This window comes from Rhodnius prolixus, unplaced genomic scaffold (genome assembly GCF_049639745.1).
Source record: "Rhodnius prolixus isolate KJV_2025 unplaced genomic scaffold, Rpr scaffold_9, whole genome shotgun sequence".
Lineage (NCBI taxonomy): Eukaryota > Metazoa > Arthropoda > Insecta > Hemiptera > Reduviidae > Rhodnius > Rhodnius prolixus.
Window position 1 is genome coordinate 8,559,101 of NW_027411604.1, and position 13,239 is coordinate 8,572,339.

Sequence of the window (13,239 nt, forward strand, 5' to 3'; positions counted from 1 at the left end):
CTAATAGCGTTTTATATCGCTCGAAATTGTAAGAAATAGAAATTTATGTAAATTAAGAAGTATGAAGTACTATTCCAGAGGTTATAGTGCTGGTTACAGCAAGCTCAATTTGCTGAGGAATGAGGATAAATTTGTTTAGAATTGAAGCAAAGGATTTTTTTTTTTTTTTTTTTTTAAGGCTTCTGTCGTTCTATATGACGCATTCTCCAGTCGCCTCCAAAAAAAAGGTCAATTTATATTTTCTCATAACTTAGCATGAGAAAATTGTCTTGAAGAATTTCAAATTGAACTTTTCATGTGTTCAAATTTTAATTCTGGCAGAATAATAAAAAACAAATCAGATATGGATTAAAGAGGTGAAAATATTAAATTTTAAAAATGTATTAATACTTAGCAGATTAGTAAGTTAAAGTGATAGGCGATAGGTAATAAGTGTTTTTTCCCTTAAAATGATCAGGAGAAATTTCATTAACTTTATTTGAAATTTAGTTTTTAATCATTCTAGTTTCGCTGTCTTTGGAATTAGTGACAAACAAAATTAATTTTTTCCTGTATAAGCTACAGAAAGCCCTTTTTCTCAATTAATCTAAACCTTCGTTGATCAACTACTTTTCCGAACATTTGCACCCTTTTGTTTCAGTAGTAATAATTTTTTGTTTTTTAGAATAAATTAACTGATTTAGAATTAACTCCATCTAGTACTAGTCATTTATTTTTTACATTTAGTTTTTTTTTTTCAGGGATGCTTAGAGCAAAAGTAGATACAAATATTTTTTAGTGGAATTGTAGGTGAGAAAATGTAAAGACCAACTGCTTAAATATCCATTTACGACAAAAACAAGTTGATTTCAAAGAGTTAGAAGCTTTTCTTTAAGTAAACAAGTAATCAAGAAGCGCTAATCTGAAATTACTCATCACAGAGTAATTTACTTCAGAATAGTCAAACGTTAGAAAGGAAGCCGTACTACTGGCCCTCTCTTGGCAATGTATATATTTTATTTGCTTAATAAAAAACTCTTATTTTATTCCGCTTTTAAGAAAATTTAAAAATAGTACTTTAAAATGTCTAAATTATATTTCAGCAACAACTCCTGAAGTTATTCTGACAAGAACTTGAAGGAATGGAAATAAACACTTTCGGTCCTTAGATGCCACTACTAAGTTTCTCTAGCAGTATATTTTGGTTACTTGCAATTCTCGTTTACAAAATTGTCTCTAAGCGAAAGGTGAGAAAGTTTAGTTCTTACTGCTTTAAAATATTCATAACATCTATTTTTTTTTTTTAAATAAATTTTGGTTTTTTAATTTTCTTTATTTAGCAAATGATCTATGAAAACAAGATCTCAAAGACAGAATTTATTGAATTAATGTTTGAGTTTTATTGTTTTCACGGAATTCATCCGATAGATAGTAATGAACCATCATGACAAAGAAAAATTAAGAACTTTGATAGTTTTGTAAAAAGAAATTTTATTTATTGAACTCTACTGTTAATGATATAATTTCGGGAGAGCATATTGGTTTCCGGCAGGGTAGAGGGCGCTGGACATAATTTTTAACTCTCAGCTCTGCTGTAAATATGGGTCTTCCATATAGATAGGACTCAATTAAGACAGCCTTAATAAATACTTTCTACTCTTCGGATCTTAAAATTTTGTGTTAAATAATTTATGTTTGTGTCCTAGAACTTTTATATGGTAAGCTCTGTCACTAAGACGCTAGATTCCTATTTCAGAGCAATTCTTTGAGTCCAGTGATTATCTGCCTTTGCGTAAGCAATTTATATTTTGCGTAAATATTAGTCGTTGGAGAATAACTTTTTCGAAAATAATTGAGTCTGCTACTTTACGTGGACGGCCTGATTTAGCTTCATTACAATCAGTCAGAGATAGATAGTAAATAATGCAAGCAGGATACTGTGAAAATAATAAGTTAGTAGTAAATACAGTGCTAAATCAAAATATGAAAATTATTTTTACTAAAACTTTTCGGACTCAAGAGACTCAAAATGTGAGGAAATTCAACACGATTTATATCGGCAATGGGCAGATTCATGTGCTGGATTCTGAGATATTGTATTTTTTGTTGAAGTGACATTTATACAATATTATTTACAGTCTAATAATATTGTACAGTCTAAAAGGATTAACACAAAAGATGTCTATTGTGAGACTTGGTAAGTCTTTACTGCCTGCACCCTCATATTTACAAGTTTAGAGCGAAGACTGAGGTGAAAGATGAATATTAGCTTCTCTATCAAATATTTTCTTTGTAATGCAAATAGAGTAAATTATTGTTGAGGCAAAAAAGCATATTTGTAAAATGTGCTCTTTGTCTGTGATTAAAATTGTCCGATTAGGCTTATTAAAAATGTCCAGTTGTTTCAGGGTGGATCGTCAAAATCACGTAAAAGCTTAATATAAAAAGGCAACCTATGTTGACCATATAATTTCTTAACTTCTCAAAAAAGAAAATATTGAACCCGCAAGCATAATTTTTTTTTATAACATCTTACCACATACCGTCTGTAAATGTTCAAGATTACATATTGTTTTGGTAATTACCACAATTGTGGGGCGAAATATTGAGACTTAATTAAAGAATGTGTTTTGAATTATAAAAAGCTTAGCTGTCATTATATCCAAATAATACATCGCTAGATCTTATATTCTACTCTGTATCGGAACCAATGTAGTCTATTAGTGTTTAAAATTTCATAATGATCCGGGAAATGTGGTGCGAGACTTTGAAAGTTTGATTTAGGTTTGGTTTTAAATTCAGGTTTGAGAAAATTAAGTTTCTATCATCTCTCGGACTAACACACCGTTAAAATAGCTATCCTACTCATATGATGTAATGATGGTGACTCATAGATACTCTTTAACAAAAACTTACAGTTTAAAAAGTTAAGTATAAGGGTTGATTAAACGCCAAAAGGTACACAAATCAGAAAGTACCCAACATTTCATTAATACTTCATTGATATTATTTTAAGTAATTTTACTACATTAATTTTCATTAATATTTTTTTGAATTTATTAGATGTTTCACAGACCCTTATGCTGGCCATTTCAATCTACAAAATATTTGTTCAAGTAGAACACCATTTAACTTAGATTGACTGTAATATCTAATCAACAAACTATTAATCACAGGTTAAAAAGAAAAACTTTATTAAAAAACAAAAAAAAAAAATGAGGCTGAAAAATTCAAAAACTTTTTTAAAAAAAATGCTTACACCAACATTCATGAATGATTTCATTTATTTATTTTTATTTTTAAATTCGATTAAAGTAATTGTTACTTTATGTAGTAGTCAAAAGTTTATAATAATAGGTAATAATTAATCTGGCTTTATCGCAAATAATATAGTTTTCTTCAATTACATTCTCAATCTAGGTATTCTTCCCACAGTATTATATATTTGGAATATAAGATAAATAAGATATGCATATTTTTATGACAGCTAACATAATTATTCCAGTATTTTACTATAAGTAAAATTAGAGAACTACATTAAATTACAATTGAGAAATGAATAATTATTGTTGAATAATTTACTTGATATTACCTACGCATTATTTGTGCTCACAAATACTTCGGAAAGACGAATTCTAGACTGAAATATTGTTTTAAATCCGTGTTTCTACTTTAACGTGCATGTACATACTCGTACATACATGTGACTACTCAGAATAAAGAGCATAATATAGATAAATGAGAAGAATAATTTGGAATAAAGCTGAAATAAAGTACCTATTTAATTATGAAGATATAATATACATTTTATCATAATTATAACAAAAAAATAAAATATTATGAATGAACAAAGGGAAGGGATTAGCTATGCGGTTAGCGTATTGGATTCCCACGTGGAGGTTCCGGGTTCGAATCCAGCTGCAGACCCTTAGATTTTCTCTTTCTAAGAGCTTCTTACAGCTCACTGTCCGGGTGATGGACAGTGTTGTCTGTAACGAGAGAACACTGTCCGGAGGCCGGCAGTGCACTGAAAAAAGCTCCGGGCGCCAATAACCTTAGATGTTGAAGCGACTTAAATCATAAAAAAAAAGAAAAAGAAAATGAATGAACTGGCCAGCATAAGGGTCTGTGAAACATCTAATAAATTCAAAAAAATATTAATGAAAATTAATGTAGTAAAATTACTTAAAATAATATCAATGAAGTATTAATGAAATGTTGGGTACTTTCTGATTTGTGTACCTTTTGGCGTTTAATCAACCCTTATACTTAACTTTTTAAACTGTAAGTTTTTGTTAAAGAGATTTTTGTACCTTTTGGATAGATTTTCCTTTTGTATGTTTTGCAAAGTTACATATCTGCTTTGCAGATTTTTTTAAAATTGGGAATAATAAATTTTAATTTTATCATTATAATCTGAAAAGGTGTTAAGTCGGAGTTACTACCACTGGTGAGATCTTTTTAAAGAATGATTATAGTTGCGGTCCCCCAAACCATCCTCAATAACATTTTTTTTGAGAAAGCGTTTTGAATAAAATAGGAAGGTAATTTGTACGTAAATAGCAAAATTAAACTGCGATTTCAGTACTTCCCTTTAAGAGGAGTAAGAAAAATATACTGCGATTACAGTACTTCTCCCTAAAAGGCAAAGATTTTGAATCGAACGACAATTCATTGATGTAAATCGGTTCACTCATTGATAATTTAAACGATTGCAGTACTTCCTCTTAGTAGGTGTAAGAGCATGATGGCACTTCACAGCCACGTAGAGGAGCTTTAACCACTTCTTCTTGCTAAATTTTATCAAAATCGGACAAAGCGTTATAGAAATATTGGTAATAATAGTTTTAAAAAGGGCCTAACTTGGGTGGGGCAAACTCCCCTCCTTATGAGGCACAGCGTCGAGACTTTAAAAGTGCAAATCTGTACAAAATTTCGATTCGAATGACACTTCATTCATGAAAATAGGTTTACGTTTCGATAATTTGAAACGATTGCTATACTTCCCCTTAACAAGTGTAAAAGCAGATCGTCGCTTTAATGTTACGTAGGGGAGCCCTAACCCTGTCATCCTACCAAATTTTATCAAAATCGGGCTAAGATTTACAGAGTAATTAATGATAATAATTTTGGAGGGGGCCTTACATAAACGGGGCTAACTCCTCTCCCATTTGATGTACAGGGTCGAGACCCCAAAAGGCACATCTACATAACATTCCGACTCGAATGATACCTCATTCATGAAAATCGGTTCACGCGTTTAGGCGCTACGTTGTTTACAAAAAAGGTAACAACAACAACAACAACAACAACAACAACAACAACAAGAAGAAGAACAAGAACAAGAACATTTTTTGAAAATGCCGTTTTTGCACATTTTCAGCATCTTTTTTCTCAAAATCTATCAAATCTAGGTGGTTGCAAAAAAATTACAGTTATAAAGGAGGGTTTGGAGTAAGATTTAAAGAAAATTTGGGAATTTTATCTTTTATAGAAAAAGAGAAAAAAATTGTCAAAGTTGGGTGTTTTTTAACGTTACGCTTTTTCGTGCACTTTTTGACGATCAACCCTTATACAACTGTCCTACCGGACAGTTTTAATGATGTAATCTATAATTGTTATTTTCATAATTATCAGACGAATTTGGAGGGAGATAATGAGTTATATTTAGGGCGGTATCTATTATTAAAAATATGTATATGACAAAAGTTTTAGAGTTAAAATATTTTATATTATCACCATTTGCATCTTAAGTACCTCCTCAGGACAACTTGCTTTTACGCCTCCCATATAATAATCCTCTAAAAATTTAAGTTTAAGTGAATCGATTAATATAAAATTTGATTTTAAAGAGTAGATTTATGAAATTTTATCCGTTTTTTCAGTAAGGATTGTCTGTTCGGGTTTTCTTTAAAACTTAGTTTAGTAATTGCACACACTTACATATCTATAATTTTATTTATTTGAGACATTTTTTATTTTTGGGGAGTTAAGGGGAATAAGAGAGCTCAATTTGTTTGTCGTATAAGTTCAAGGGCGCTCTTGTTACCTGCCGTCTATTAATCCATTTATAATACTTAAAAAAAACTCAACTCCAAATCCATTATTCTATTTATATGTTATAAGAAAATTTTACAGTTCTATTAAGTGGCGTAGAAGTTACGTTTTAGAAAAATTTAGTTTTATTCTGCGATAGAGGTGTCTAAATGAAATATGTGATCTTTCCCCATGGTTTTCAGTTTTTGAATTATGATGATCAAGAGAAAGTGAAAAGAAATACTATTTGTGCTCATGGGACTTCAAGATATGAATTTTTGTGTGTAAATATTTATCCACCAAATCCTGACACGAATGCAATATTTTCTACTTAGAGCTGCAGAGAGAAGAAGTGGAAGAAGGAAAAAAAGATAAAATTGATTTACGTAAAAGCGTACGCATTATTAACGTTTGTAGAAGTTGCCATGCTAGGGGTGAGTTTATGATGATGATGTTGGGGATGTACTAGAGGGGTGAGAGGATGCACTACAACTCGGGGGGGTACCCTGGCCAGCAACAAGTGGAACAGACAGTAGAGCGCAGGCCACTACGCAACATCGTACTACGCTCAGCTGTATGTCTGGGGCTCGATGACGCTTGGTGGGGGCCGCTCCGTCTCTAGTAATTGTAGCCCCCACTCCCCACAAACTTACTTCTGTAAACTCATCGATATCTATCCAACTCCCAGCAAAACTCTCCGCCTCTATCTGCACAAATATTATTTGGTTATCACTCTTCTAGTACATCCAACTTCCTAATCGTGAGGAAAAAAGGTCAGAGGAGTAAACTCCCATGATTTTCCTTTACTACAACAATCAAAATTTAGTCGTCGAAACTTTCTTCAAATCGTTGAACTTAGCTAAATGTTTATTTGTCCTCTATAACTAGGTACTGTAGCCGACCTGCCATAAATTACACGAAATAAAACTGAGTTGACAGCGTTTCAAGATTTTATCTTGAACAGGCGCTTCAAAGTAGGTGATCTCTGTGAAGACTATTACAAAAGTTTGCCACCTATTTCAAGTAGCAAGAGGGAAAATCTGGAAGGGTCACTACGCGACTTCCTCTAATTTCAATGTTCAATTATGAATTTACAAATTTTCTCAAAACTAAGTCTAACGTTGAAACACTACATAAATATTTGAAGGGGTTCTAGTTACAAGTTCTGGTTAGATTTATTATTCAGTAAAATTCGGCAAATAATGAATCAACCCTTACTATTTCCTTTTCTTATACTTGTACGATAGTCAGTAAAACGAGTTAACAGATCTTCCAAAAGTATTTTTGCAGAATAATGAAGTCTATGCTTTTGCAGAGCAGTACCTCAAGTTTAAAGAAATATTGAAATAATTTGAAAAAGCAAATTTCATCCTTTAACATTACAGTTTTGGTTCAAAACGTTTCTCACAGTTTATATTCTAAAAAAATTGAAGGAAACATGAAGGCTTTTTGCACGGATTCTCTTTTGAGATCTATACAAGGGATCAGCCTAGCGAGTTGCTATTCAGCAGCACTATACATAATTTGACCATAAAAGAATGGAATAAGAGAATTTTGTGCATATCTAGCCTCAAACTGTTGTTGCCAAGATGTCGGTACCGTCGGTCCATTTAGAGAGCCAGTTTAGTAAGTAATTCAGGTATCGGTCCTTTCGATTTTACTGCTGCTGTGCAAAAAAAATAAATTTTATCATTAGGGCGTAAATTGCATAAGTTTAAAGCTGATCCTATTACTGCAATCAATTATGATTTGAATTGCTTGTTAGCAAGCTTCCGGCCAAAGAGTTGGAGAACACTCCTTTGCTGTTACATTTCATAGTTCCGTTAAGAAGAAGGGAACGATTCACCTAAGTCAAAAACGGAAAATAGGGGAATGTTTTTGACTATTATGCGACAATTAGAGCACATTGATCAAGCAAAAGAATCTTTACTGTATGAGTTTAAGCAATTCTTTAAATTTGGCACCCTTATTCTTCATGTATAGAGAGGACTTATTCGTTTGCTTGAATGAAAGCGTTTTCGTGAACCGTGATTTTAAGTGAGTTCCGGAAGTCAGAATATTTGGGCTTCTCCTTAAAGACCATCTCTGAGTAATTTAGTTTTTAGAATTGTCAATACGCATTGAGTTAACGCGCGTGTTATGTGATTTGAAAATGACAAATTTTATTTTACAAGGGCCTTCTCACATTATTTTTCACTTGCTTTACTTCAAAGATAAAATTTTAGAAATGAATTTGTGTTAGGAAAAGTGATTAACGTGTGATTTTCTAATTGATTTATTTCAATTTTTCTCGATTCTAGTTGCACTATTCTTCTAGTTACTCAACATCTTCAGATTTTAAATATACGAAATAACATTGTTCTTACTATTCGAATTATCGGGTATCCCATGAAATAATTTGTTACTGAAGCTCTGAAGTTTTATTTCTGAATAATTGACCTGAAGTTCTGTTTCTATCTTCTAGAATGATGAAAAGTATGGACTATCTTAGTTATTTGGTACAAGATTAGACGTTCAGCGACTGTTCCAGGACAGTTGTTAGAGAAGGTACATATTTAAATATTTGGAAATATAATCATCATTATATGTTAGTATGTTTCTTTATTATTTTGAAATATTTTATGCTTTGCAGCAAATCCACCTCAATTGTACTCCAAATTGGTGTTAAGAAAGATAATGTTTTATATTTCTTAGAAAAATAAAAAGATATTCTGCTTTTAAACTAGTTGGTGAGAATGAAATTTTTACACCAGATTTACAAGTAAGTACTGTCATACTTTGATACTTTTTAAAATAATCTCGTACTAAAAAAACTCTATTAAATACTGTTACTTACTATAAAGTGAATGCTAAGTAATTTGTACTAAGTACTGTATTATTATAAAAAAAATGGATTTCGGAATTCTGTTTTACCGTAACTTATAAAGAAATTGAACTCATCCAAATCTTCGAAATATTAAAAGCTACCTGAAATTCCATGTTAGGATAGGTCTACTTTTACAGAATTTATTTATTAGATTTTTGGCATTATTGCTCAAGTACATTTATCATTTTTATTAACATATTTTTTTTTCAACTGTGGTTATTTTTGGGGAGTTCGATTTGTTTTCCATCCTACAAGATCAAGGGGCGGAGAAGTTATGGATTCTTTTGGTATCAGCCAATTCGTTATCTCAGAAACCTGAAACTATGGTCACCAACCCAGTTTTTACATAGTTTAGTTGAAGAAATGATTATATAGAATTGTAATAATTGTTCACATCTCCAATTTATTATTATTAAAGAAAATTTTGCTTCTAATATTTACTTAACGTAATTCAAACCATGTGATAGCATTTGATGAAAGGTCAATAGGCCAAGCCTTTCTTATCCTACTTCTTTGTTAGCCTACTATCTTGTAAAATTGCTGGCTGTAGCCAACTTGAGGAAAGTAAAACAATCTGATGATCAGTCGGCGATAAAACAGGTGAACCAAGGCTATTCACCTAGTTTTATATCAAAATGATATTAAGCTCACTTTGTTTAAAGAAAAGGGTTAAATCATGGATAAGAAAGTAACAACGATATTAACAAGTGATAAGAGGGTACAGAAGATTGATAAGGCGGCGTTGCAAGGCGGTATTCAAATCACACAAGGTTTTTAGTAATAACAAGCGACGGAAATGTCAAAGGTCAAGTGACTTTACCTGCTCCCTCAATAGCTTTACTTTACTTCTGATTTCCTCGACCTTCCATTCTTCTGCCATCGTGATTATGTACATATCTAATTCTTGTTTCTCGTTGAAAAGTACACAGTAATAATTCTGTGAACACAAGCAAAATAATGCTCTCAACACTTCACTTGATAATGTGGTTTTAGACAACTTAACTTTTATCAAGAAATCTTTATTTTCATTCTCAATTATACTTACTTTTACCCCTTTACAAGAATTATTGCGATACTGCAGGTTTTTGTTTTTGAGTCAGATGTAAGCGCCCTCTTATTACGAAAAAGTGATTTTTACAAATTGGTATTGTGTATTTCGATCTTATAAAAGTGTGTATCTACCATAACTCAATATGATATAAAAAATTGGAGTTTAAAATTTTGTTAATTCATTTAAGTACATCAGGGTACGCGTTCTATAAACGTTTCTACGAAATCTGCCTCCTGGAAGTGCTGCTTTTTTTTAGGAGTTTTCTCGAAAACAGATCCAAGTTTTCTTTAAATTTTGTATACTAATAATAAAACTTGATCTATAAATTTGATTTGTAACACTTTCCCACGAAATTTCCGAGTGAGTTTAGCTTTGAAGGTTTCCACCTCTTTTAGAAATCCTCCTGGTGGAGTCTATTGCTTGCTTCTCCGAAGGGATAAGGCCCCGTAAAGGGAGCTACAGTGACCGTGGATGGGGGGGAGGTTATTTCAAGGTTAGAGTTGTCTCTTCCCTATATTTTGTTGTAGATTGTGCAGATTGATTCGTTCTTCTTATGTGTGATGATCTTTCATGGGGTGGAAAGAGCACTCCTACAGACCTAAAGAAAGGCGACAACAAAGAATGGTTCTCCTTCGCCTATACTTCTACCATTTCTTGTTTACATTTCTTTTATTCATTTTTTTTCAAAATCTTCATTGTTATGTTTTCAGAATACCACCAGAATAAGTTATGAAGCAAAAGCTTCGAGAAGAACCTGGGATCAAAAAATCCAGTTTCAAGATTTTGAAGATAACTAGTTCTAATGTGAACAAAGAAAAAAATCTAGAACAAGGTCTTACACAAAGGTGTTAGGCTACACTCCAATTGAAAACGAGGTAAAAATGAGGAAGAAGAATGATCAAAAAGTCATTCGAATCTTGAATATTCAGAATACTTAAAGGGAATTACAGAAGTTTGAAATTTTGTGAGTTCTCATTTCTGATGCTTACATCAGAAGATTAGGAACATAAGATCTGATGGTGTGGTGTACAACAAAATCTTGGCATAACAATAAAGTAACTACATTTCTGGCCAAATAATTATATGCGAAATATTAATCAAACTTATAAGCTTTTTTGTTAATAATGTAGGCGACTTATTTATCTATACTCAAAAAAAAAAAAAAAAATCCCCTAACCGGTTGAATTTGAAGAATGGATTTGTTGCATGTTCCCATGATATATAATAATGTTTTTAAAGTGCTTAACAAAACAGCGGAACCAGAAGTGGTTAAAAACAAAGAGATACACGTGTTTTTAAAACAGGTCACGCTAATGGTGGTCATTGTTAAGAAACGCAATTATAACAGATGTCCACACTTGTTTAATTAGAGTGGGCTTTGCGTGTTTATGAGCACTGTAGATGATAGCCGGATTGTGGATCTGACTTAAATTCTAAATACAAGAGGGACACATGTTACCCTCACACTAATTACATGTAAAATCGTTAAAATATTAAACTTTCGGTCATTTTTGTTTTGTCGCTACAATTACACATTAAAGTAAAAGGAAGTACGTCCATATATTATTCTTTTTATTATTATTGTTACCCACAGGGCAAGTGGTCTTGTCACTTCTTCAGCGATCTTGGTGCTTCTTTACTTATCCCAACCGAAGACATGTCCAACATTTTTCAGCCCCACATATTCTGTATTTTGTTTTCTTTAAGACCTTTCTTAAGGATTTTTGTGACTAACAACTCTTGAGTCAATTTTAGTCTATTGTTATCAATCAATAGTTAAATGTTCTATATTTTTTAATACGAGAAATGGATCTCATTGGATTGGAAGCTTGCTTCAGTTATGAAAATCCATTTCATGCCACTATATTTTAGTATTCTACTAAATTTTGAAAACTTGGTACTCCAAAACTAGATGTCATTAAGCATCGGTGCCTCACCATTTTGTACAGAATTTTAGAAAGGATAAGGTTTTTTATACACAAATGGTCATTAAGGAGTGTGATTAGGGAGTTGCTAGGAATTTAATCTAAATAATTTTGTTTTAAAATTCAAAATCTCTTTTGAGTTGAAGATTTGTTTTACAACTCTATTACTTTAAGAAAGTAAAGATGACCAAACGGCAACCTACAGAGTGAAATGTGGACAGTTTCTTTTTGCATCTCTTTGCACATTAAAAACACATTGATATACGGCCAGTTAGTGACTACAGAATGGACCAAATAAATGAAAACCTTACCTTAACCGAGCTGTTTGTGTTGAGAAACTTATTTACGCTATCTATAAATTCATTAAGAAGTCGAAGTGTTTCTTCAATTAAGGGATTTTGAAGTTTCACTTATTATTAGTATGAAGAAATAATGCGACGTATTTTGATATTCAATTCTTACTATAATTACTTTTTTGAGGTTATAAAACCTTTGAAAAAAAAATTAGTGTTAACAGAATGTCTTCCATAAATGAAGTCGTAGAAGAAAACTACGACTCTATATTCTTTCTTGTTCCGGTTGTACCTTGAGCCTGTCACTGTTATTTGAAACATTTTCCCAGGAAAATTATTTTTTTTAAAAAGTTTTCAGGATAATGAAAAATCCTTCTAATGTACTACTTCAGAATAATGTCCGCTTCTATATACCTTATGATATTAATGAACCTTAATAACATTAAAAGTTCATGTGCTTTGATACGGGCAAGTCATTTCCAAAATCTTTGTTTCAAACGATCTGAGTGGGTCATGTATTTTTGTCAATGCAAGTAAGAAAACTGGTTAGGTAATCATAGGTCTTTTTTTGACAGCTACGCCAGTTTTATTTTTGGACTAATCTTGCAGAAATTAGGTGAAAATCTATTTTCGTTATTTTTTAAAGAATAAGTTCGTAACAAATATTTAAATATAGCCTTTACCTTATTTATCACAGGCTAAAATGAACAAACATGTTTAAAACAATCAGGCTGTAGTTAACTATTCTCGTATCGCCTTATTGGAAAGTAAATGAAGATTAAATCTTGTTGGAAATAGATACTTCTTCAGTCACGTGCATCATAGTCGAAGAGATGTATATTTTTATTTAATATAAATATTTATATTTGTATCGAATACAGCAATTTGCTTCGCTGTAAAGTTTTATACTTTTCAAATAATTGTCAGGTATTTATAGATGCTGACCTAGTTTTCTGTTTACGACTATAATAATACATTGCTCTGTTTGCTTTATATAAATAACTGTCTTCTCTTCCTTGGCTTTAATGGTTATTACCTTCTGATCATGGTGAACTACGGTGAAATAATTTATATGCATTTATTGGATTG

The 13,239-nt window shown here is 31.6% G+C and overlaps 1 protein-coding gene across 8 annotated transcripts in view; it reads left to right on the plus strand.

Moving 5' to 3' along the window:
• LOC141454157 (acetylcholinesterase-like) overlaps positions 1 to 13,239 on the plus strand; it is a 78,199-nt gene that overhangs the window by 147 nt on the left and 64,813 nt on the right. For 5 of the 8 annotated variants that reach the window (XR_012458486.1, XM_074128089.1, XM_074128078.1 and 2 more), the window contains exons 2-6: positions 741 to 986; positions 1,083 to 1,226; positions 8,480 to 8,562; positions 8,648 to 8,776; positions 10,643 to 10,807. The gene's annotated coding sequence lies outside the window, so the exon portion shown is untranslated. Of the gene's footprint in view, positions 1 to 48; positions 357 to 740; positions 987 to 1,082; positions 1,227 to 6,218; positions 6,450 to 8,479; positions 8,563 to 8,647; positions 8,777 to 10,642; positions 10,808 to 13,239 lie in introns of those variants that run through there. The other 3 variants (XM_074128082.1, XM_074128083.1, XM_074128081.1) reach the window with 3 other exon arrangements.